Source organism: Sminthopsis crassicaudata, chromosome 5 (genome assembly GCF_048593235.1).
Source record: "Sminthopsis crassicaudata isolate SCR6 chromosome 5, ASM4859323v1, whole genome shotgun sequence".
NCBI lineage: Eukaryota > Metazoa > Chordata > Mammalia > Dasyuromorphia > Dasyuridae > Sminthopsis > Sminthopsis crassicaudata.
In genome coordinates, this window is record NC_133621.1 from 275,372,842 (window position 1) to 275,399,927 (window position 27,086).

Consider the following 27,086-nt stretch of genomic DNA (forward strand, 5'->3'; position numbering starts at 1 on the left):
ATAAACTGTTTTTGAAGAGAAAATAAACACTTAGGGGAATTCTTCAAATCAACTACCAGCAAATACTTCAGTAATTGTTTAATGATTACTGGCACATTAAAATGAGGAAGATAAATTCAGAATAACTTTTACTGATAGATGCCAACTGATTTCTATAAAATCATATTTTATTTAAATCCCCTTTTTTGATGCAATATATCATAATGATGCTGAATTTCAATCAGAATAGTTTAGTCCAAAGAAGTGAACAATACCAGAGACAGAGAAAAAAGACAAAAGCTCTGGCCATTGTTTCTGTCATCAAGATCCAAATTTCAAAATTAAAAAACAAAAAATCAATTAAAAACAATTAAATCTATTTAAAAACAACTCCTAGGATTTTGTTAGTATGAAAATGTTCCCATAGTGCAAATCACAACATTGCCATAACTGAGATTCTGAGTTATTTGAAATGCAGAAAGGTTAAGTGATTTATTCCTAACAAGTCATGAAATGGAGCTCAGATCTTGTGTCCAAGTCCAGTGTACTATACACAGTGCCATATTGCCCCTCAATTGCCTCTCAATTATTTTTTAAAGTATGAATAAGGACAAGATTGAAGGTTGGCCAGTTCTCTTAGCTCAGCTTCATGACCATTAGTTTTTTCCCTAAATTGTGGCCGACCACTTCTGAAATGTGAACACAGTAAACTGAATAGGATAGTATAGATAAATAAGGATCAAGTAATTACTGTTTTTTAGATAGATCAAAAAGAATTTGGAGAGCACATACCATGAAGGTCATTGATAAAATTTTTTTCTAAATATATAAAATTAGATTGTCCAGCTTAACAGAAGAGGAAATAAATTATTTAAATAGTCCTATTTTAGAAAAAGAAATAGAACAAGCTATTAATCAACTCCTTAAGAAAAAATCTCCAGGGCCAGATGGATTTACATGTAAATTTTACCAAACATTTAAAGAACAATTAATTCTAATACTATATAAACTATTTGAAAAAAGTAGGGAAAGAAGGAATCCTACCAAATTTCTTTTATGACACAGATATGGTACTGATATCTAAACCAGGTAGGGTAAAAACAGAGAAAGAAAATTATGGACCAATTTCCCTAATAAATATTGATGCAAAAATCTTAAATAAAATATTAGCAAAGAGATTACAGAAAATCATCACCATGGTAATATATTACAACCAAGTAGGATTTATACCAGGAATGTAGGACTGGTTCAATATTAGGAAAACTATTAGCATAATTGACTGTATCAATAACCAAACTAACAAAAATCATATGATTATCTCAATAGATGCAAAAAAAGCATTTGATAAAATTTAACACCATTCCTATTAAAAACATTAGAGAATGGGGGCATCTAGATAGTGCAGTGGATAGAGCACTGACCCTGAAGTCAGGAGGATCTGAATTCAAGACTGGCCTCAGACACTTAACACTTCTTAGCTGTGTGACCCTGGACAAGTCACTTAATCCCAATTGCCTCAGCAAAAACAAAACACTAGAGAGTATAGGAATAAATGGACTTTTCCTTAAAATGATCAGTAGTATCTATTTAAAACCATCAGCAAGCATTATACGTAATGGGGATAAACTAGCACCATTCCCAATAAGATCAGGGATGAAACAAGGTTGCCCACTATCACCATTACTATTCAATATTGTATTAGAAATGTTAGCTTTGGCAATAAGAGAAGAAAAAGAGATTAAAGGAATTAGAGTAGGTAATGAGAAACCAAATTATCACTCTTTGCAGATGATATGATGGCATACTTAGAGAATTGTAGAGAATCAACTAAAAAATTACTAGAAACAATTCATAATTTTAACAGAGTTGCAGGATACAAAATAAATCCGCCTAATCATCAGCATTTTTATATACTACCAACAAAGTCCAGCAGCAAGAGATACAAAGAGAGATTCCATTTAAAATAACTGTCAATAGTATAAAATATTTGGGAATCTATTTGCCAAGAAAAAGTGAGGAGCTATATGAACACAACTCCAAAACACTTTCCACACAAATAAAGTCAGATCTAATCAGCTGGAAAAATATCAAATGCTCATGAGAGAATATAATAAAAATGACTCTATTACCTAAATTAATCTACTTATTTAGTGCCATACCAAACTCCCAAGAAATTATTTTACAGACTTAGAAAAAATAATAACAAAGTTCATCTGAAAGAATAAAAGGTCAAGAATTTTAAGGGAACTAATAAAAAAAATGCAAATGAAGGTGACCTAGCTATACCAGATCTAAAACTATATTATAAAGCAGTGGTCATCAAAACCATTTAGTACTGACTAAGAAACAGAGTAGTTGATCATTGGACTAAATTAGGACAGGACAGGACAAAATAGTCTATAATTCTAGCAATCTAGTGTTTGACAAACCCAAAGACCCCTGCTTTTAGGATAAGAACTCACTATTTGATAAAAACGGCTGGCACAATTAAAAACTAACATGGCAGAAAATAGACATTGACTCACACCTAACATCATATATCAAGATAAGGTTGAAATGTGTTCATGATTTAAACATAAGGAGTGATATTATAAACAAATTAGAACATAAGATAGTTTACCTCTCAGATCTGTGGAAAAGGAAGGAATTTGTGACCAAAGAAGAATTGGAATTCATTATTGAATACCAAATAGATAATTTTGATTATATTAAGTTAAAAAGTTTTTGTACAAACAAAGCTAATGCAGACAAGATTAGAAGGGAAACAATAAATTGGGAAAACATTTTTATATTCAAGAGTTCTGATAAAGGTATCATTTCTAAAATATATAGAGAATTGACTCAAATTTATAAGAATTCAAGCCATTCTTCAACTGATAAATGGTCGAAGGATATGAACAGACAATTTTCAGATGAAAAAATTAAAACTATTTCTAGTCATATGAAAAGGTGCTCTAAATCACTATTGATTAGAGAAATGCAAATTAAGACAACTCTGAGATACCACTACCCACCTCTCAGATTGGCTAAGATGACAAGAAAAGATAATGACAAATATTGGAGGGGATATGGGAAAATTGGGACACTAATACATTGTTGGTGGAATTGTGAACAGAGCCAACCATTCTGGAGAGCAATTTGGAACTGTGCTCAAAGGGTTATCAAACTGTGCACACCCTTTGATCCAAGTCTGTATTCCAAAGAGATCATAAAAAAGCAAAAGAGACTCACATGTGCAAAAATGTTTGTGGCAGCCCTTTTTGTAGTGGCAAAAAACTGGAAACTGAGTGGATAGTCAGTTGGAGAATGGGCGAATAAGTTATGGTATATGAATGCTACAGAATGTTATTGTTCTATAAGAAATGATCAGCAGGATGATTTTAGAGAGGTCTGGAGAGAGTTTCATGAACTGATGCTAAGTGAAATGAGAAGAACCAGGATTTTATAGTACATGGTAAAGGCAAAGTTATATGATGATTAATTCTGATGGATGTAGCTCTTCTCAACAATGAGATGATTCAGACCAGTTCCAATAATTTTGTGATGATGAGAGCTATCTACATCCAGAGAGAGACAGTGGGGAGTAAGTGTGGATCATGATATAGCATTTTCACTTCTTTTGTTACTGTTAGCTTGAATCTTATTTTTTTTTCTTATTTTTTTTCCTTTCTGCTCTGATTCTTCTTGTGCAGCAAGATAATTCTATAAATACATATGCCTATATTAGCTTTTTTATTTTTTATTTTTATTTATACTTATTTTTATTGGTATATTTTTACCATGTTTAAGATATATTGGATTACTTGCCATATAGGAGAGGGGGTGGGGGAAGGGGAAGAAATTGGAATGCAAGGTTTTGCAAGGGTTGATGGTTAAAAATTATCTTTGCATAGGATTTGAAAATAAAAAGCTTCAATTAAAAAAACTCAAAACTTGTTAAAAATTGTATGTTAAAAATTGTTTTTATATGTAATTGAGGAAAAATAAAATATTTTTTAAAAGTAGCTCACATTCTGATGGAGGAAATTTAAAAAAACATTAAAAATTAAAATAATAATTTAAAATTAAACATAAATTATTTTATTAATATTAAAAATTAAAACATTAAAAAATAAATAAACAAAATAAATAAATGTGTGAAATGAAAGAAGCCCCAGAGAATCACTGGAATCAGATGTTCATTACAATGCAAAAGGTGCAGTCATGAAATAATAGTGGAAATAATAGTGGAATATGCTCTATAAAGATTCAAGAGATTTTGCTACTGAGAAATATGTACAAGAGATTCACTGCCTTAGCCTGTCTTTTGAAGCAGTTCCAAGGCATTACAACAAATAATGGTGGGCACATGGGATAAACCAGTTTCACAAACATTTATTAAATAATGTCACCAACTCTGAAAGCTTCTCTTTGGGACCAAGGCTGTCTAGGATTGAACCAAGAGAAGGGACTTGAGCCTAGAATGAAATAGGGAGGAAGGCCATGTTTTGATGGAAAAGAAGAAGGTCACAATGTTTGCTTGAGGAAAAAAGTGGTCACAGGGGCTAGAGAGTCAGATGTGGAATTAGAAAGATCTGAATTCAAATCTGGCCTCCAATACGAATTAGCTTGCCTCATTCTCCTTATTTGTAAAATAGGGATAATAATTCATCTACCTTCCTGGATTGTTATGTGTAATGTCCTGGTTGGTTTTTCTGGAGGTCTTTAGACCGGCCTTTGTTTCATCTGAGTAATCACCACCAGAATAGCCAAGTCCAAACTCTTTATTGTCTCCTTCAAAGTCTGTCTCCTTGCCTGGGGCCCAGGCCTCCTTGAGGCCCTTTAGAGGGCTTTGGTCTCAGTGGGGGAAGCAGGAGGACAGGCCAGCTACTACACAGGTGGGAGATGGAGTGACTGTCTCTCCTCCAGTCATTGTTGGCTGTTATATACTCTATTATAATTACATCATTGTGGGTATGAATCTTATAGAATAGGTGTCAATCTAGTAGAACTGTATTGAGTTCTAAGTACATGTACTAAACTAGAGAACTGTTAATCACCATGCTAAACTAGATAACTATTATTTTATCAATCCCACTGACTTAACACCTTGTTGTAAGAATTTCTCCAGAATTCTGGCCCATTACAGTTATGAACATCAAATGAAATAACATTTTCAAAGCATTTTGCAAATCTTTAAGAGCTATCTCTGTCATTATTGTTACTATTACTACTGTTGTAGTGGATCCTAGTTGGAGATCTTTCTTTCCTTTCTTGGGCATCTCTACTTTAATTCCTCAGGCATTTCTTAACTAGAGTTAAGATCCATCCTTACCTATGTGCAAAAAGCAGATTTTCTTTTTTACTTAGAACCAAACTCTTTACATCTTGAAATCTAAAACAGAGGCACAAACCTTTCATAATGTACCTGACAGAACACTTTTTTCTCCCTTCTTCCATTAATCTTAAATTCTGAAGGATTTACGAAGATCTCTTATCTTTTGATCTGAGACAGCAGAGTAGACTCTGAAACAGCCACAAAGATTACAGCTGGGGGATAAGCTGTAGATCTAAAGAGCCATATAAAGCCACAATAGCATTCATAGCAAAGATTGAAAATGTTAGATTCAGTTCAAGCTTCATACAAAGCACTAGGGTGGTGAGGGGGTGGCAGCAGTCTATAAAGAGTCCCTTTTGTAATGAAACAAAAAAAAAAAAGATTAATTTCAGTGTCTTTTGTTTTTGTGTCATTGTCATTTCTGGCTTCCTTTACCACCTACCATTGAAACCTGTCATATAACGAAGGAAAAAAAGTCAAAGAAAAATGATCAATAAAGTGACACTTCTGATAATATATGCTGTATTTTTTCTTGTGATCACTTTCCCCTCTACTTGAAAAATGGAGATAGAAATAGCATCTACTTTCTAGGGTTGCTGTGAAGATCAAGTGAAATGATATTTATTAAGTCCTCTATAGATCTTACAAATGCTTTTAAAATGCAACTATCATCATCATCAGTACTACTATCATTATCACCATTATCACCAATACCATTAACACCATTATCGCCTTCATAATCACCATTGCTATCACCATTAGCATCACTATTGTGAAGAAGGTTTGTTTTATTCTTTGCTCTCTCAAATAAAGCATGAGTGTCAGGAGGAAGAGGACTCCATTCCTGAAAAAAAAAATTCTGTACCATTTTTCAAATATCGATACACTATTTTAAAAGGGCTTCTTGTTGAATATACTTCTTCGAATTATTGGAATTAATGGTCTCACTAACCAGAATGGAAGTGTTTTTTAAAATAAGAATTTCTGAATAGGATGCATTTCATCAGTGTCATAATTAAGAATTTTTATACTTAATAGAAATATGTAGTGTAAAATATAATTGTTATAACAATGTTACATGATATAAGAGTATATGTCATAATAATATAAAATATTAAAATTAACAATAAACCTATTATTATTTAGTATAAATTATTTATTTGTTTATTTAATATAAATGTCATAAATTGTCCCTAGGGCAAGTGGAATAAAAGATGGTCTAAATTATTGTAGGGATGGGAGGAAGATAATGGCAGGAGATTATTTGTTTTGCATTTGGTAACTTCTTTTAAACAATTTATCTTTGTTAATAAGGTGTTAAACTTTGTTGTTTTTACAAAGTCTAAAGACTACACAGCACCACTCTCTAAATTTGGTACTCTGGGACAAAATCATCCCACTTTAGCCAAAACTATGCATTTTAACCTTAACAGTTAATGACAATAAATAAAATTATGAACTAGCGACTAACCTTCCCTTAAAAGTCTAAATCAATGATCCCAAATAGAATGTAAGTACTGTGAGGACAGGACTGTTTTTATTTTTGCTTCATTTTGTCATGTCTTTGTATTCCCAGGATCTACCATGATGCCTTTTGTATAGTAGATTTTTTTTTGTTGCTGTTGTTTTGTTTTGGTTTGGAAATTGTAGGAAACTCTTTTTACAAATGTAGATTTACAACTATTTTGTCACTCATAGTTGAAAAGTTAAATGACTTGCCCAAAGTCATACAACCAGTATGTGTTGGAAAAGAAATTTAAACACAGATCCTCCAGAGTCTGAATTTAATGTTTAATAAACTATCCTGGCTGTGACTAAAGCATAATGAATGCTTAAGGAACTGTGGAATGGTTTCTGTGGTTGAGGAGCCACTAGTTTCCAATGCTTTTTTCTATATGAAGATTGGTCCAAACATCGAGGTGTATTTATCAACCCACATTTGCTTGTCTGGAGTTATTTTACTTCTGTAGACCTACCAAATATAGCATGTGAGTACTGGGCAAATTCTGGTATTATTTTTTTTTTTCTTGTATTCCTTAGTTTCTTACCCTTTGCTCCATTGTCACTTGATGAGATGAGGTCCATAAAAGATCAATTATCTAAATGATTCAAGGATAGATGAGTTATTCCAATAATAATAAAAAATAAACAAATAAGATTTATTCTCAGAGGATAAATGGTGTAGATCTGTTAATGATTCTCTGGCAATTTTGAATGTCAAGGAGAAAAAGGAGTTGGCAATGCCATTCCTAACTGATCAGATTGTGTGTAGGAAAACACTGACGGACTTTATAATACACTCCTGCCAAACTGGTAGCATGACTCAACCCTCCATTGTAGCAGGGCACACTTCGTATGGAGCAAATGGGAAGACTAAGTCTGTGGCAGATGTCTTAAGAACAATGTTATTAAGTTCCTCCAAACATTCAAGAAGCCTATTTATTTTAATCATTGTAATAGTTCCTACTAAAGAGAAGAGGGTAGGTGCTTAAAATAATAAAAAATGCCACCTCTAGGACACAAGTCACTGAACAGTGACAATAGATTCCCAAGCCACAAATAACCAGGATAACAAATACATTTTAAGATGGCAATGCAGGCTACATTTATATCAAAGTGCCATTCAGTGGTGGGGGTAGAGAAAATGACTTCTAATTTGGGCTGTAGGATGTAACCAAGTGTTATTAAGTACCTTTAAATAGATAATACAACTAACTACCTTATATCCTATTAACGATAAAAAAAAAAAGTCACTGATTATAGATATTGATTTAAATTCAAGATAGGCCTAGGGTATCTTGATGAAATTTATATGGTGATTGGTAAACTGTTTCTATTTTTTTTTTAAACAGATTTCAACTAGATTTCCCTTTTTACCTTTAGATTTGAATATTTAAAATACAAAGATCATGGAAGGAGTATATATTCAAGTCATGAGGTAGGACTTTAGGATTTCTGTGTCCGTAGGCAAGCTGGGTTTCTCGGGATTATCTTGTGAGCCAAGGTCAAGTGGAGAGGAAGATATTACCGGATAGTTAAGACTCTTAAGCAATACTGGTGGTCTGCCTAGCTTGGGAATTGCACCTATATTCCCAATTCTGACTCCTTTATTGCAGCCTATAGTTTTTCAGTTTGACATCCCAAAATTTCTATTTCCTGTATGTCACAGATTCACAGAAGAGCTTTTAAAGGCCAGCTATCAGGATGATTCCACTTTATGAGTTCAAATCTGGCCTCATATACTTACTGGTTGTTTCTGGGCAAGTCATTTACCTTTGTTTGCCTCAGTTTCCTCATCTGTAAAATGAGCTAGAGAAAGAAATGGCAGCTCATTCCAGAATCTTTGCCAAGGAAGCCCCAAATGGAGTCGTGGAGAGTTGGACATGATTGAAGTGACTCCATCCAAGTCCAGTTCCATTATTTTATAGATGAAGTTATGTGACTTTTATTCAGGAGGTTGTGACAGGACTAAGTGATAAGAGTCAGGATTAATCCCAGGTCATCTGACTCCAAATCCAAATCTTTCTATTTTTCCACACTCCTTCTTCTAGACTTTCTACATACCTCATTGTTATATCTCTGCATTTGTAACTTAGGTCTAGTAAATTGATCCTTATTTCTGATTGTTTCCTTAGTTTGATATGACATGTTTTAGGGCCTTAATTTCTGCTCCCATGTCCAGACAAATTTTTGCCTCCCGATTTCTTCCCAATTTCTGTGATTCTAGTTGTCGTAAGCCAAGGAAGAATGGATCTTATGCTTATCATTTAATCTCTATTCCTCTGATTTTCTAATTGTAGAATGAAGATAGGTTCTCTGCTTTATTGAAACATAATGAAGACCAATATAATAACTCAAAGAGTATCCAAAGGGTGCATAACTGACTATCTGAGATAGGTCTAGACTGATCATGCTTATAAGTACAGGAAAAGGCCCATTTGGGGATGGAATGAAAGCTTTTGGATTTTGGAACAAGATAATTCAAATTAAGACAAATGTCCATATAGGTGCTGGTCTTGCAGGATGATTTCTTCAAGAATTATATGCAATATAAATATGGTGTAATGAAGATGATAATGAAGTGATGATGATGGTGATGATAATGTGTTCTGATGATACAGTTATCTTCAGGTCTTCCTCTTACCTTCTAATGAGAATACTCAGCTCCTCTAAATTGAAATTGAAGTAATTGTCTGATAAGGCAACTTTCTTGATTGTTGCTGCCTTCATTTCACACTCCACTGGTTGCAACCATTGTGCTTTGGGTTTACTCTTTGTACCAAAATTCTATTGGTTTTCCAGAAGCAACTTTTCTCAGTAGTTCTGGGGTCTAGTGAGGAAATAAAGGAAGAAGGACATGACCAGTGTGACATTATTGCTAACTAAGTTCCATTAGTAACTGAGCTAATACTTTGCGGAGGGTGGAAAGAGACCAATGGGATCTTAAAATTCAAGTATTTTTCCCCTCCACTCTTCCTCCCCGCACCAGATTTCATAGATATAGGAAACTTCCTCTAACAGTATAAATGTGCAACCTTGGATACGCTGAGAGTTTGTGGTGTTGACCAATTGTTTAAGCCTATAAGTGACAGAATTATTGCCTTCCAATTGACCCCTACACTGGTATTCATCTCACTCTCTTCCTGGAATGCTTCTTCCTTCTAACTTCCCTATTTTTTTTTTTAAGACAGTCTAAATCTGATATTCTCAGAAGACCTTTTTTGAACTCCCCCTTCCTCTCTATAACCTGTATTTATGGAGGGCAGTTGAGTAAAGGAATGCATAGAGCTGTGATCTGGAGTCAGAAAGACCTGAGTTCAAAGCTAGCCTCAGACACCACTTAATTACATGACCTTGAAAAAATTGCTTAATCTCTGCCCTCACTTTGTTTTCTCTCTAAAATGGTGATAGAATAATATGTTTCTCACAAAGCTACTGAGAGTATCAAATGAAATAAGTATAATCGTAAATCGCTTAGCACAATGCCTGGCACTGCTCAAATAGATGCATATTGATTTAAGTTTCCTTCCTCTGAATTCCATATGGTGGACCTTCTCCTTCCCCCAATTATTATATTATTAGAATATTTTCTAGTACAAGGAACTGACTTACTACGGTATTAACTTGGTTGGGATTCTAGAAGTCATCTAAGCTCCTTGGGAATAGGGATTATTTAATTATTTTTACTTTATATATGACAAGACAAATCACTTGAACTTTGGGGGGCCTCAATTTCCCCATTTATAAAATGGTGATAATATATAACTCATAATATGGCTCATAACAGGCCTTAAGGCAGTAGAGAAATGAGCGCTGCTTCTTTTCCTCTGGATTTAAAATATGACTGAGATCCTTCCTTACTTCCCTCCCAGTTTCCTCCTGCCTAGCCCAAGAACATTGGCTCTCCTCCTATCTGTGTTCTTGAGGGTGGGAGGACCAATGAGGCCCAAAAGGGAGTGGGAGATACTCCAGGGCCCAAGGGTGGATGAGTAAAAGCAGCTTGGGAATCCAAGTCATCTGATGTCATTGTTGGCTTTGCATCCTTTGCTGGGTGGCCTCCAAGAGTCTCAGATAACAATTCTCTAGTTAGATACAAAGAAGGAGCAAATTACCTTTAAAGGCTTAGGAAGGGTTTTAGCATTCCCTGAGAACTAAAATTGTATTATGATCTTTCTTATTGAAGAAATGAGAACTGAATTTAAGATAAAACACTTGGTTCTTCAGCAAGTCCACAATTCCTCCCAGGGTCTATGGGGTATTCATGGAGGAACAGCATATCTGCTGTGAGGGCTTACTGAGCCCTTTTTAGGGCTGCCCATCCACCTTTGGTGTCCACCTTGGTAAAACTTGGCAAACATGTTAAACCAGGTTGAGAATAACCAACAGGATAGCTTCAAATCCAGACCAGGAAAGTTGGAAGCATTATTGTATGAGGGGAAGAGATTTGGGATATTAGAGATTTAAATTCTAATATTGGCTCTGCCATTCTAGATGGTCCCATTAGAATAGAAGCTCCAGGTTGAAGGTAACTGAAGGTCCCAAATCTGCTGGTAAATGTGAAGACGTATCCCAGTGGAATGAGAGGTTGAGAACATTTGATAGCTGAAGTAGCCGTTGGGGAGCGATTGATCAGACATTGAAGACTCCAAGGTCATCCACTGCATCCCAGGCCATCTCAGTTCATCTTGACTCTTGGCTTATCATTGGATTTCAGTGACTTTGAAAGAGATAATGAGGTGGATGACTTTGTGCACTTCTGCCTCATTCAAATCTAATTCATGTGCATGAGTCAACCCATCTTTGAAAATAAAGGCCAAATAACAATAATTCCAGTCTTTTTTCCCTTTCCTTCATAGGTTAAGATTTAGAGTTCACAGTGCCTGGCACATAGTAGACACTTAATATATATTTATTGTTTAATTGATCAGATAAGTAGAAAGGGATCTTTCAGTGAAGTTTAATCTCCTTAATCCCCTTAAATTAAATGACTTCTTCTAAATCCATATTCAGGATTTGAATTAAGGTCCTTAATGAAAAATCAGTCTTCCTTCCATGAGTAATTACTGTTTTTCTTCAATTTAATTAAATAATAAAGTGAATCCTTTATTCTTTCTTGGTAGATATAAAATTTATATGATAAAATTCTATCCTTTAGGGCAGGAATCAGAAAACTTTGTTCACTGGGCCAAATTGGCCTCCCATCTGTTTGTGAGCAGCCAGAAAGCTAAGAATGATTTTTACATTTTAAAATGATGTCATATTTAAAAATGTAAAAATATAGCTTTTGGTCTTTGGCTCCAGTATAATAAGGGGTTGTCACAAACACATAAATGATTAAAGTAGAAAATCCCTGATATGGTTTAGAGAAGTACAAACAAAATAATATGTGATGTTCAAAGCAAAGTCATTATTGACTGTGAAGACCAGGAAAGACTTCCTGGAGAAGATGATATGTGAGGTAGATTTGTAGGATAGATAAAAATCCAATAGATGTGCAAAGATGAGGCACAGGGGGATAATCAAATAAAAGTACAGTACAATATAGTGTGCAAATATGTGGACCACAGTAATAGAAATGGACTAGTCAATAGTAAGTTTGCAAAAGAAAGGAAAAAAGAAAAAAGGTAGAAGATTCCTAAATAAACTCAAGTTTTACTATATGGAAAACTGGATGAATATTGGTCATAGGAACAGAAATTTCAGAATCAGAAGAAGGAGCAGTAGGTTTAGGGGAGAAATATAATAAATTCAAATTTCATATAGCTTTGGTTTAAAACATCCTCATCTGGGCCTCCTGGCCTCCTTCATGTTCTAGCTAAAATTTTACCTTCTATAAAATTTTTTCCCCAATTCTAGTGATTTTCTTTTAACTGTTTTCCATTTGTCTTGTATGTAGCTTGTTTGCATGTAGTCTCCCCCATTAGATTAAGCCCTCTTTGAGAACAGGGACTTTTTTTTTTTTTTTGCCTTTCTTTGTATTTCCAATGCTTAACACAGTGCCTGACATATAATAAGTGCTTAATAAATGTTTCTTTATTGACTGACTATCATAAATCCATTTATGAAGCTTACTACCTGTGTGATCTTAGGTCAATTACTTGAACTCTACAGAAATTAGGAGGCTTTTAGCTCACGTCCTAGATGAATGTGAGGAGATAGATTTGGTCCTTAGGACACAAAATAGCATGAAAGATATTGATTCAGGTATCATCTATGTAGAGATAAAATCTAAAGTGCTAGAAATGAATGATATTACCAAAGGAAAAGAGAGGGAGAAAGGGACAAGAACTGAATCCTGAAGAACTGCCATCTTAACGAGTCAGAGAGCAATTAATAAAATTTCACAGGAGACAAAGACAAATTGGAAAAAAAGGAGAGGGAAGTAACTTCTGAAGCCAAGTGAAAAGCAAGTTCTGTAGAAGAAGGAACTGGTCACCAGATGCCCCAGAGAAATCAAAGATAGGGACCCAAAAGAAATTCTTAGAATGGTTAATTAATAACCAATTGGCAAGAAATAATTGAGGCATTCTAGTAGAATAGTAGAAATAGAAAATAGATTGCAATGACCTAGGGATAATGTGATAAAGAAGTAAGGGCATTAAGTGTAGATAACTTTTTCAAGAAATTTACCCATAAAAAGAAGTAGAGAAATGTGATGGTAGCTGGATAGGAGAAAAGAGTCAGGACAAAGCTTTTTTTATGACCGAGTAGACTTTAGTATGTGTTTACATAGATAGAAGGGGCCAATGTCAAGGGAGGGACAGAAGATGCATGCTTATAATTGTTTCCTGGTTCAGTTGGAGCTCTTAGACATTTATTTGAATGGTGCTAGCGTTAAAGCATTCAAATTCTTGTTAAAATTTCAAGAATGCAAAAAGAATTCATTTTATGTCTCTGTCCCCACCCTCCCATTCCCCCTTCATTTAAGATATTTTTGAACACCAAGAAGGCAAAGCTTAGACATAGCAACAGTCTGGCTCTACAGATCCTTTGCAAAAATTAACTGTCATTGATTTAAAGTATTTATTGATTTAAAAAAAAAGTAATAAAGTAGCTAACTTTCTCCAGATAAATTTTTTCTCTATAATACAGTTTCTTTAATTTTCCTTGAATCTAGTAAATACAAGTTTATTTAGGGAATGATGCCTGTCCTTTTCCCAGGGTTTCAATCAACAACAGGGGAAGGAATACTCCCATAGATGAGATCATGGGTTCTTAACCTAGCATATATGATTTTTTTAAACTAAATTTTGATAATTGTATTTCAATATAATTGCTTTCCTTTGTCATCATATGAACTTTAATTTATGAATTAAAAAAAAATAAGATTCTGAGAAAATGGTTACAGGTTTCATTAGATTACCAAAGGATTAAAAAAAGATTAAGAACTCTTGCAGAAGATTAAGAATCTACTGAATTATAATTTTGAAGACTTATTCTGATGCCATATCATAATGTGCTAGTGACCTTGGGCTCACGCATGGAATATATACTATGGTAGATCCCACCAAGTTGTAAGAATTACAATTTTGAGACTAGTAAAGATCTGTATATCCATCATCCAAAGGCCTGATTAGCTATATCAGATAGATTCATCATCAGAAGTGGAAATGATACATCTGAAAGCCAGTCAACAAATAATGCATTTATTATTTACAATGTGTCATTGGGGATACAAAGAAAGGCAAAAACTTGGTCCTTCCTTTCAAGGATCTCATACTTTAATGGTGACAGAAAATATGAAAATAACTATATCCATAAAGGATTTATGCAAAGTAGATGGAAGGCAGTGTTTGAGGTAAAGTCATTAGAAATGAAAGACATTAAGAAAAACCTGCAGCAGAAGGCAGGGTCATGGGTATATATTGTGTATATGCGTAGGTACCCACATATATTAAATATGTATGATGTCATGCATGTCATATATGTATATGTTACACACAGAGATACCCTATCTCCCCCTCTTCTGATCTCCCTCTCTGAGCCTATATTGATATAGCTAAAGAATTCTTGAGTTTCTTCTACTAATGATACAGCATAGTCTGAACAAGACTTTTTTTCACTTAAATTTGTTTTTATTATGACTTTAACAACGACCAAATAAAATGACCATTTGCATGTAAATTAAAGAAATGGAGAGAATTGTTTACAAAAGTAGAAATCTCTATAGTACAGAGTTTGCTTTTCTTTCTTTCTTTCTTTCTTTTTTTTTTTTTAAATAAATTCAGCATAAAACATTTTTCCCCTTTCTTGATCTGTCTTGTTTTGCTTTTTATTTTCAAAACATATGTATAGATAATTTTCAACATTAACCTTTGCAGAACCTTGTGTTTCAAATTTTTTTTCTCCTTTCCCCCCAACTCCTCCCCTACAGGTAATGCAATGTATATTAAACATGTGCAATTCTTCTATACATATTTCCATAATTACCATGCTATACAAGAAAAATCAGATCAAAAAAGGAAAAAAATGAGAAAAAACAAAATGCAAGCAAACAACAACAAAAAGAGTGAAAATGCTATGTTGTGATCCACTATTCAGTTCCCTTAGTTCTCTCCCTGGGTGCAGATGTCTCTCTTCATCACAGATCCATTTTTTAAAATTATAGCTTTTTATTTACAAGATATATGCATGGGTAATTTTTCAGCATTGACAGGCAGCATAAAACTTTTCAAAGCAGTTGTCTTGCTTTAGACATTCTTTGATCACTTGAGCAAATGTCTAGGTGTCCTGGGTATGTAATTGGACATGACAAGAAGGACAGTCTAGTCTAGGACTGACTAGATATAGTAGCCTAAGTAAATCTGTACAAAGTCACCATTCAAGATAGCTTAGCTCTAGGGTGAGAGGGAAGTAAATAAATATTTATTAAGCACATATATTCCAGGTGCAAAGCACTGGCCAAACCCATCCAAGCAAAAAGATAATTCTTTCCTTCAAATAGTGTTCAAGAAAACAACGCAAGGAAAGAGAGTGGAAGAGGAGAGCACAGAATGGGGATGATGGTGAAATCCTCAGAGTGAAGAAGCATGAGTGATGTGAGCTTTTCTTCTAAATGGAAGTTATGGGAATAACTTATCAATGAGGAAGAGGCTGCAAGGGAGGAGGAATAAAACAACTGGTGACAAAATTTCCCCCTGGAACCTGAGAACATGGATTCTAGAGATAAAGCTTCCTCTAGAAAGATAAAATAAATTATATATGAAAAAAAAAAAAACAACTGCACACACCTTTCTAAGTCATTTATCATTATCAGTGATCACATCTCATCTTATATATTTCCTTGTTCTTCCCAGAAATGAGCACAGACATGGTGGGGGAAGCGGAGGAAGGAGGAAGAAAACAGACTGACTATAATGCTATTCTTATTGAGAGATTGCTTTCTGGCTAAGAGTCCAAGTGAGTGAGAAACAAGAAATCCATCATCCAAATGCACTGCATTCATTGACTCCTGGTACTTCCTCACTCAGAAGAGTAGGGAGGCTATGAACATGGACAGGTGGCTAAACCCATCTGGGTTCTGCATTGCCGACTTGAGACACTCACAAACATTCTTTTACATTCTAGGGAGCTGATTCAAGACTTAAAAATGGAAGACCTGCTTAGACCCAATCAATGTCTTTGGAAATACCGAGAAGCCTTCTTCCTTTGGCCAGGCTCAGGGATAGCAGTTATTTGTCTTAACTCTTTCCATTGCATGGGATGTCAACCGCCACCACTACCATCACGGCCGGACTTGTTTAGCTACATTTTTGGTATGACCTGTTTGGAAAGCAGGCGATGGAAAATGTGCCCAATAAAATCATATGCAGCTCAGTTGTGCAAATCCAAAGAACACTCAGTGGGATGATTGGTAAACAGCAGGAAACTCAAAGGAGCCTCTGTATTTCCTTTCACCATCCTTCTCTCCTCCCCCTACTCCCCAACCCCTTTTATTTACTCATTGCCTTGTAGCACTAAATGGGGACAAGCTATAAAAGGTAATATTGACAAAACTGGTCTGAAGCCCCCAATGAAAGGACTTCTTTATGGAGGCCCTGGTGCTGGATGGAGAGGATACAGACCTGCTTTCAAGCAGCTATCCCCATTCCGTTTTTTACACCCTCGGTGCTGAGCTGTCACCAATGGTGAAATCCACCCGTTATTGGACACTTCTCAAAGCTCTTTAGGGCAAAGAAACAAGCTTGTGGGACAGTTATTGCTTTCTTCTAATGGACTGTTAGGATGAGTATTGTTTTAATCACCAAGCAGCAGCTGGTCTCCCATCCAAACGGCAAATTACTCATGTACCCACCTACGGATCCTAATGTAAAATACACAAAACCTCAGTCACATGCTCGCTTTCTTGTTTTATGGACTAATTAGCTGGGGGAGGGGAAAAAGGAGTAGAATCTCTGAAAATGAAGTGTTTTTCATAAACTTATTGGCTGGGTTATGGCATTTCATTTCCAAGGAAAAGTAGCCAGGCTTCCCCTCCTATCTCCCCTCCCTAAAACAGGCATTCTTAACCTTTAAAACAATTTTTAAATTTTTATTTATTTTGTATCATGGATGTTTTTGACAATCTGGTGAAGTCTATGGACCCTTTCTCAGAATTAAAAAACTGAAGGAAATGCTGTTTCAATTAGATGCAATTCCTTCCCCCCCCCCCCCATTTTAATTGACAGAAATCTTAAGCTCTATTAGTTGACCTCTTGTGGATCTGTGAATCTCACATTAAGAATCACTGATGTTAAAATCTGAGATCTCATCTCGTCAGATCTGAACCTTATGCTCCTTGTCACTGGAATCCCAAAGTTAGGGGAAACATTATTTTAGAGCCACCTAAAATTCCTAAGAAGGTCTCTTAGGTGAGATTGGGAGACCCTCCTCCTGTCTGAATCTCAACATAGACATAATTCTCTTAAAACAGCAGTTCCTGTAGACTTTAGAGATAGCAGAGCCAAGCCAAGTCTTTTGAGAACTGGAAGAAATTGCTTCATTAGCCCCTGGTTTTCTAGGAGTGGTTTATTTGGTGAGGATATGGCGAAAAACTCTGCCTAAGATTCCTATTTGCAAGGAATCTCTATGTCAATCTTCAGAGTAGCTATAGGGTTCCTGGGGCTACTTTCTTCTCCCAAATTATTTGAGATTAATTAAGTGACCCCTTTCCAAAGGTCAGAAGGGTTTTTTTTTTTGTTGTTGTTTTGTTTTTTTGGAGGGGAGAAGGGCAGAGGGTTATAATACTTAGAGATAAAATCTATACTTTTTTTTTTTTTTTTTTTAACAAGGGTTTACAGAAAGAGTCTGAATCCAGTTGCATGGATATAGATGGGGAAATTTATTATGACCTTAAGATTTGAATACTGCTGAGCTCCCATGGTTATATTTAAATAACCTTGAATTTGTTGCTCTGACCTTTGGATCTGGATTCAGATCATGACAGTGCTAATTACTATTTTTAAGAGTTGGGGTAAGTTAGATAAGTTTCCTCATCTGTAAAAAAAAAAAAAAGGTGGGGGGGGTTAGTGTTTTCTAAGATTCCTTCCATCTTTAGATACGAGTCTGTGGGATTGGATGGGACATACATGAGACTGAAGGAGACTTGGTGAAGACCAATTAACAGCTAAATAGATATACTGAGCTTCCTTCAGTAGACTAATGCAAACAAGAGACTGATGGATTAATAACATAAGATAAGGTGCCCTCAACTCATATTTTATCTTCAATTATATAATCAAAGACACCATCCATTCCAGAAGTATAAAAGGGCCTCCTGAAATTTAGAAAATTTATTTTTTAACTGGTGGGAAGAGGCAGGCTGACAATATGGAAATCTGTATCACCTGTGAGCTTCCTCAATCAGATTTTTCCTCAAGGACTATCCAACTTTGCATCTTTTTTTTTTTTTTTTTTTTTTTTTTTAAAGCTGTGTGAAAAAGGCAAGGGACTTTTTCCTGCAAAACAATATTCTAAGAGTTTCCACTAAAGAAACAGAAACATCATTCCTGCGAGTAGACATGCCATCACAGAAGAATGATCACTTATTAGGCCTTATGTATGTGGTGGACCAGAAAACCTCCAGTTTTCAGAATAAATACTTTCCATTTAAATAGAGAATTTTTGCCAAATGCAAAAATCCAAAATAACATTTTTCCTTCATGCCTCTATTCCTGGTCTCTTCTTCACTCAACTCACAACATTCTATGGAGAAAACCAAACAGTCTGACATTCTTTTAGAACTGTAGAATTATTTTAATTCTCTTAGAATAATAGGTTGTTGGAAAGTGGAGTAAAAATAGACTCTCTGTGGAGGGTTGTATGTTAGCTATATTATTTGCCTCTATCTGCCTAAAATAAATTTAAAGATCTACTATTGTACCTAAAGACCTCACACCTGGAGGCCCTCTTCTAAATCCCATGTTGGCCCCCCTCCCCACCCCCCAAACCAAAAAAGCAGCTCCATCAGTTTATACTGATTCAGAAGAATAGCTCATGTTAGAATAGAGCTCAATTTTATGTCTGGAATTCTCTCCCTCTTCCCCTTTGCCTTAAAGTCAGAATTCTCCGACTTTAAATCCCTGCTAAAATTTCCTCTCCAGGAAACTCTTCCTTAATATGTGTTCTCCTGTGATTATCTCTAATAAGTTAATTGATTGTCATTTATTAAGCACCTACTTACTCAGACACTGTGCTGAGTACTGAGAATATAAAAAAAAGCAATCCCTCCTCACCAAAAAAATCACCAACCAACCAAATAACAGCAATAAAAATCAGCCCCTGCTTTCAAGGAGCTGATAGTCTATTAGATAACTTGTAAATCACTGTACGCCAAAAAATATATGTAGGATAAATTGGAGATTTGTGAGTAGCAGCTCATACAGAGATGACACAGTAGACAGAGTGCTAAGTCTAAGGTCAGGAAGACCTGAATTTAAATTCAGATACTTCTCATTGTGGGCAAGTCTTCATTGTGAGAATCAAAGGAGATAATATTTTTAAAGTTCTTCAAATAGTACCTGGTACATAGAAGATGCTTAATAAATGCTTGTTTCCCTACCTCTTCCAAGTACTTAATAATTGTAGGACACATAATAAATATATTAATAAATGCTCTTTGACTAACTTGATTGATGAACTTCTACTAATAAATGTACTTTTATTATTCAACCAGTTGGTATACTCTTAGCTCTTACAGGCCTTTCCAGCTGTCCTGTGGTAGAACCTCTTAGATGTATTATATCCCTCAATCAAGAGAAATTTATGCTATCACACAGGTAGGTGTAGTGACTAAAGTGCCAGACTAAGGCTAGAGGGAGGATTCATCTTTCTGAGTTCAAATCTGAACTCAGATACTTTCTAGCTGTGTGACCCACTTAACCCTGTTTGGCCCCAGTTTACTCATTTATAAATTGAGTTAGAGAAAGAAATGTCAAAACATACCAGTATCTTTGCCAGGAAAAACCCACATATGCCCAGACATGATTGAAATGACTGAATAACAACAGATATTATTTACATGATGTCTCTTCCTATAGACTGTGAACTCTGACAGCAGAGACCCTTTTTCAGTCTCCATATTGCCAGTATTTTTAGCACACACTGGCTAGCACATAGTAGGTCCTTACTAACTCATGGATTTGACTTGATATAAGGGAATAATTGGCAGAAACAAAATTCTCTCTTGTGGGGGAAAGCCATTGTCCTCCATCTTAGCAGTATCCCTGCCTTTAATATGTATATGTGGCAAGTCTGCACTTTTTTTAGGCTTTGAAACCTGAAGCAGCATCTCTGTTCTCAGTTTCAGTTTCCTCTTCTGTAAAAATGAGGGGATTAATGCAGATAACCTTTAAATTCCCTTCCAGCTTTAGAGGAGTAATCTTATGATTCCCACACTATTTACCATTCATGAGATGGTTTTCATCTGGATTTTACTGTTGTTGCATAAGCCTTTTGCAAAATTCAGATTTTCTTCTCATTTCTAAAGTATCCACTTGTTATTTTTTTGCCTTTAGCAAAACATAGACTCCTCATTCTAACTCCGAGTCAGATAAAGTAGGTTTAGCAAATCTGTGACTCAGAATAATTGCTAGACAATTTAAGTAGACAATCGCTCCCATTTAACCTGTATAGAATTCAAGGGGACCTAATGTATTTCAAGGAAAGTAGTGACTAAATGGAGACAATATGTTCCATTCCTCCCTTACACACATGGTTTTGTGAGTACATAGATCTCAAAAAAAAAAATTAAAAAACAAAACAATTCGACCCGTTGTTCAACTACATGAATTAATCCTTTCTTCTTTTCTTCCACCAAGGTTCAATGGAATCAGGAAAATCATAGTCTCTTCAAGCTGGAAGGCACCTTAGGGTCAACCTGTTCCAAATGAAAGCTTAGAGTAATTAAGGAACTTGTTCAAGACTATAAAACTACAGACCATCAGAGCCAGACTTTTGGACTTCTAGAGTTGTGCATTATGTACTCTGCTTATACGACTGACCTGCCCAGGACAGTAGCTCTAGTTTGATGCAACAAAAAGTTGTTTCTTCTTTTCCCACAAATCTAGGGGCAGATTTCCTTCTTTTTCTTTCTAGCTACTTTTTGGTACTTGCTACTTCTTAGGTCTCTCCTCTCTTCTCACTGGCTCTCTGTCTCTCTCAGCTTCAGTCTTTTCTTCTCCTTTCCTTTTATCCACCCATCCCTTTCCCCCTTTCTCTCCCTTTACATCCTCATGTCCCCTTCCCCTTTCTTCTCCTTCTTCCTTTTTTCTCCCTCTCCCCATTCTTCTCTTTCACTTTCCCTTTATTCCTCTTCCTCTCTCCCTCTCCCTTTTCCTCCCCTCCTCTTCTTCCTCCTCCACCTTCCTCCCCTCTCTTTCTCTCTCTCTTTCCTTCTCCCCCCTCCCACTTTTCCTCTCCTGTTTCTGTCTCTCTTTCCATCTTCTCCAGTATTCTGGCCTCTCACAGTTTATGTTGTCCCTAAAAGGGAAGGCAGGGTTCATAGTGGAATCTGCGGTACTGATTTGGAAAATTAACCTCTCAAGCGGCTTCTTCCTTTTCTCCTCCCCTCCCCTCCCTCTTCTCAATTTCTGGGTTTTTCCACATCCTTACACTAAAAACTTAGGCCTGGAAAACTGTTTGCTTTCTCAATCAATTCTTTTGCACTTTGTGAACTCTGAACTCCCATTAGCACCTATGTGTGATTTTTTTTTTTTTTAATCAGGCTAAAGGGAAATAGGAGAAAGTGGGAGAGAAATTGGAGGCAACCTGTTAATGGCCAGTCTGTTTCCTATTAGTAACAGCCAGCCACCCCTTTGTTTTGGTGAGCACCCTGGCTTAGTTCTGGGTCTGCTCTCCCACCTGTGATAAACACATCTTGAATGAAAAGGAAAGGGTATTTGGAGCTTCCTGGGATATTAAGACTTGAGTTGTGATCTCTCGAAATTTGTTTCCCTCCTAATCTTGGAAGGAGTGAGACTGGAGGTAGGAGAATCAATGATTAGTTGTGATTTGCTTGGGCAAAGCTTCAATGTCTTCCCATTGAAAAATCCTACATTTGATCAGTCATATCTAATTCTTAGTGATCCCATCTGGGGTTTTCTTTTTTTTTTTTTTTTTTTTAATTTTTTTTATTATATATATATATATATTTTATAATATTATCCCTTGTATTCATTTTTCCAAATTACCCCCCCTCCCTTATTCCCTCCCCCCGACGACAGGCAATACCATACATTTTACATGTGTTACAATATAGTCTAAGTACAATACATGTGTGTGAATATCATTTTCTTGTTGCACAATAAACATTAGAATCCGAAGGTACATGCAACCTGGGCAGACAGATATTAGTGCTAACAATTTACATTCCCCTCCCTCATCTGGGGTTTTCTTGACAAAAATACGAGACTGCTTTGCTATTTCTTTCTCTAGCTCATTTTATAGATGAGGAAACTGAGGACCAAACAAGACTGGTGTGATCTATAGAAGGGATTTGGGTTCTAATCCTGTCTCTGCCATTTTGAATCAGAACCAGATGATTCGACAAGCACGAGCTAGGTGAGTTATGGGGGTGTCTACCACAAGCATGTAAAGACTTTCCTGGTGGAATGGGTAGAATTTATTCCCATGCCCATGAAGGACAGAAGTGGACACTGTGGAGTGCTTGGAACTTGATCAGACATCAAAGATACCAAGGTCATCCATGGCATCTGGGGCCATTGTCAGTCATCTTGACTTTTGTCTTGCCTCTGGTCTTCTGTGCTTCAGGAAGAGATAGTGAGGTTGATGACTTTCCTTACTTAAACCCAATTCATGCACAAGTCAAGACATCACCCATGATGTCATTGATCTTTGAAAACAAAAGACAAACAACATGCTCCTTGAGGGTAGTGACCACCTCCTTTTCATCTCTGTATCTTTAATGCTTAGTGCAGGGATTGGCACAGAAAAGGGGCTTAATAAATGCTGATTGATTGATGAGTTGGAAGGTCCTTTCCAGCTCTAAAATTCTAACCCCCCCCTGCCACATTGAAATTACTATATACTTTTAGACAGAGCAGAAATCAGCCCCAGTAGACAGCTCCAATTTCAGTAATTGCTAGCTTATGAAATGCCTCTGAGGTTAACATTCCCAGCAACAATCTCTTGAGTCCATTTTAAAATTAAACTCTCACACAACGTTAATTATGGTGGCTATGAAAGCAGAATATATAATATACTTAAAAAAATAATATACTTTTAACAGGCATTGGAGGAACTCCTTCTAACTTTTCTAACAGCCATCCAAATCTTTGATGTTCTAAATAGAAAGCCCCTAGCCAAGTTCCAAGTCCCCTCTCTCTGCCTTTTTTCTAACTCAGTCCTGATCCTTGCAGGAGATACTGGGATGTTTTGTCTTGAATCTTAATAGAAAGATGTGATATACTGGCCACATATTTTGTCTTTTTCCAGGTACCACCTCTTTCTCTCTAATCTACATTTAGGGTACAATTAGTAGAAAAGAGGTGGTGCATTTAATATATCACAGAGACAGTGACACCCACACAAGCTCTATACAAGTAAAAGAATAAGACAGAATCTTGCAAAGCAGAAAATGCAAACTATAATTGGGTTACCATTTAATTCAGAGATGATAGCTACTACTTTACCTCATATCAATTTCCAATCTAATAAAACACCCCATTACCATCAAAAAGGGAGGCTGGACTGGGGGAACTCTAGGTCCCTTTTAGTCCCAGCTTTTGAGTCAGTCATTCTATGGAACTGATTGATCAATAAACATTTATTAAATGCTTACTACATGCCAGGCACTATGTTAAGTGCTGGGAATATGAAGACAGAAATTGAACAGTTTTTACTCTCATGGAGTTTACTCAGAGGTGTTGAACACATGACTGCAGTCCCAAGTGACTAGCAAAAATTCCAAATGTCCAAATCAGATTAAAATTTAATTTGGAAATATTTTAAAAATAAAATATAATCCAACATTTGTTCAGTCGTGTCAGATTCATAGTGATCCCATCTGGGGTTTTCTTGGCAAAGATACTAGACTGGTTTGCCATTTTCTTCTCCAGCTCATTTCGTAGATGAGGAAACTGAGGCAAAAAGGGTTAGGTGATTTGTCCAGCGTCACCCATCTAGTAAGTGTCTGAGGTCAGATTTAAGCTCAGGAAGATGCATTCCAGGCTCAGTACTCTGTCCATTGGGTCACTTATCTGCCCACAATCCCCACAATGTTAATTTATGATATTCTGAGTCAATATGCAGCTTGCAGTGATCAATTTCTACTTGAATTTGATACCATTGATTTACTTTACAACAAGGGATATATGTAACAGAAGCAAGATATCCTTGGAGGAGAAGGCACTAGCAGCTGGGAACATGAGGAAAGGCTTTCATTTGAATTAGCCACATCCCAAGGGAAACCAGGTCTCTCAGGGGTAAGAGACGAAGAGGCAGAGAATTCCAGGGTGAAAGGAATTGGCATTTTAATTTGATATGATCCCTTGATCTTTTCCCCCAGCAGCAAGGAATTAGGCTGATATCAATTAAAAGAAGATAACTTCCTTCTGGGAATCTTTTGACTCTAGCTCAATATATATTATTCTCTATATGATCTTTTAGAGATGATCTCTTAGAGAGACAATGTGGGTAGAGAAATAAAATTTGGCAACAGATAGAACATAGGAGATGAATAAGAGTGAGAAGTTGAGGATGGTGTTGATATTCTAAATCTGGGTGACTATTAGGATAGGACTAAACAGTAACAGGGAAGTTCAGAAGATGAGCGGCTCTTGAAATAGTAATGGATGATGACAAGGGTTAATATTTAGAGATGGGGGAAGAAATAGTCCATGGCAGATGGTCTTAATTTTCTACATAAAATATGAAGCAAGGATCTCAGCTTTGAGGGTGGGTAGAGGGGCTGCTGTGGGAGGCTTGAGGACAGAAGGGAAAGTTTAAAACAATTTTTGTGGTGAATGAGACAGAAAATCAATTAAGGAAATATATTTATATATGTATATATTTGTGACTAAGGGTAACTATCTCTAGGACAGTGGGGAGAAGAAAAGGGAAAAAAAGAAATTTACATGATAACTTCATAATTTTGTAAAAGAAATAGCAAGTTGTATATAATAAACATGCAGTTTCATGTTTAATCATTTTTTATTATGTTATGTTATAAAGGTTTTTTAATTCAGTAAGTTCAAATAAATAAAAATGGAAAAAGAGGGCAGTTAAGAGTAGATAAATCTGTAGGAAACAGTTATCATGAATGTGTGAGGTCTGACAAGGTATGAGTATTCATCAGACTAGGGAAAAAGTTGTTGGAGAAGAGAAGATAACACAAAATTTATGTGTTCATTAAGGCATCGAGATTAGGAAGGGAGGAGAGTCTATTTAGAGCAGGGGTGATGGCCTGGGAAAATCTGAGGTGTGGAGAGATTGGAGGTCACATGAAGCTGAAGAATAGGTTTGGGTGGAGTATGGAATAGAAAGAGATGGAATGATAGGATATTCTGATGAGATAAAGAGATTTCAGAGTTCTTGATCATGAAAATAGAACACTTATGAGTGATGGCAAGCTCAAGGGTGTAAGTAATCATCTCTATATAGAACTCATACAAAGTAGAGAAGCAGGAGTAGACTGATGAAGTAGGAAGTTAGGATATTTGAAGGAATCTCAATTATATATGTTTAAGTTCCTAAATCCAAGGACAGGAGCTCTAGAAGAGTACAAATGTTGAAGCTAATCTCATTGAGAATAGAATAGGTCGATATGGGAAAGATGAGGAAAGAGGCTAATAATGGTGGTAGAACAAGAATGGGGAGAGAACAATTTAAAAAAATAAAAAAGTATATATTTTATTTTTCCCAATTACATGTTAAAACATTTTTTAAAAATGTTGAGTTCCAAATTCTTTCTCCCTTCCTCCCCTTTCCCTTTCCTGAGACAATAAGCAACCTGATAAATAGGTTATACATGTGCAATCATGTATAACCATGCATTTCCATATTAGTCATTTTGTACAAGAAGACTCAACAACAACAAAAAGAATGCCTGCATTCAGACAGCATCAGTTCTTTCTCTGGAGGCAGATAGTATGCTTCATCAAAAGTCATTTGAAATTGTCTTGAATCATTGCATTGTTGGGACTAGCTAAGTCATTCACTAGCTAAGTTCATCATTTATTATTGCTGTTACTATGTCCATGTTCTCCTAATTATGCTCACTTCACTCTGCATCGGTTCATGCAAGTCTCTCCAGGTCTTTCTGAAATCAGCCTGCTCATCCTTTCTTATAGAACAATAATATTCCATTGCATTCGTATACCAGAGTTTGTTTAACCATTCCCTGACTGGTAGGCATCCCCTTGATCTCGGATTCTTGGTCACCACAAAAAAGAGCTGCAATAAATATTTTTGTACAAATAAGTGTCTTTGGGTTACACACTTAGCAGTGATATTGGTGGATCAAAGGGGATGCACAGTTTTATAACCCTTTGGGTTTAGCTTGTAAATTGATTTCCAGAATAGTTAAGAGTTGATTAACAGTTGATCTCTTCCATAAAGCCTCCCTATTTTCCTCATTGAGTAAAAAACATTCCTCTCATATACATCAACTTAGTTTTGGTTTATATCTTTTTGTACTTAAAACATTTAAAAATAGATATATAGTTATTTTTGGGTAAATAATATTTTCCTACAAGGAAGTTCTTCGGTCAGGGACAACACCTTATCCCAGCCTTTTGTTATTGTCAGAATCTATTACGGTGGTTTATATTCACAATAAGCATTTCTTAAGCAC

General features: G+C 35.7%; 1 long non-coding RNA gene across 1 annotated transcript in view; it reads left to right on the forward strand.

The window, feature by feature from the left end:
* The window catches only part of LOC141543070 (uncharacterized), a 51,480-nt gene extending 34,375 nt beyond the window's left edge, over nt 1–17,105 (forward strand). Inside the window, exon 3 of the long non-coding RNA XR_012482320.1 lies at nt 16,364–17,105. This is a non-coding gene — a long non-coding RNA (uncharacterized LOC141543070). The remainder of the gene's footprint in view (nt 1–16,363) is intronic.
* The last annotated feature ends 9,981 nt before the right edge of the window (nt 17,106–27,086 follow it).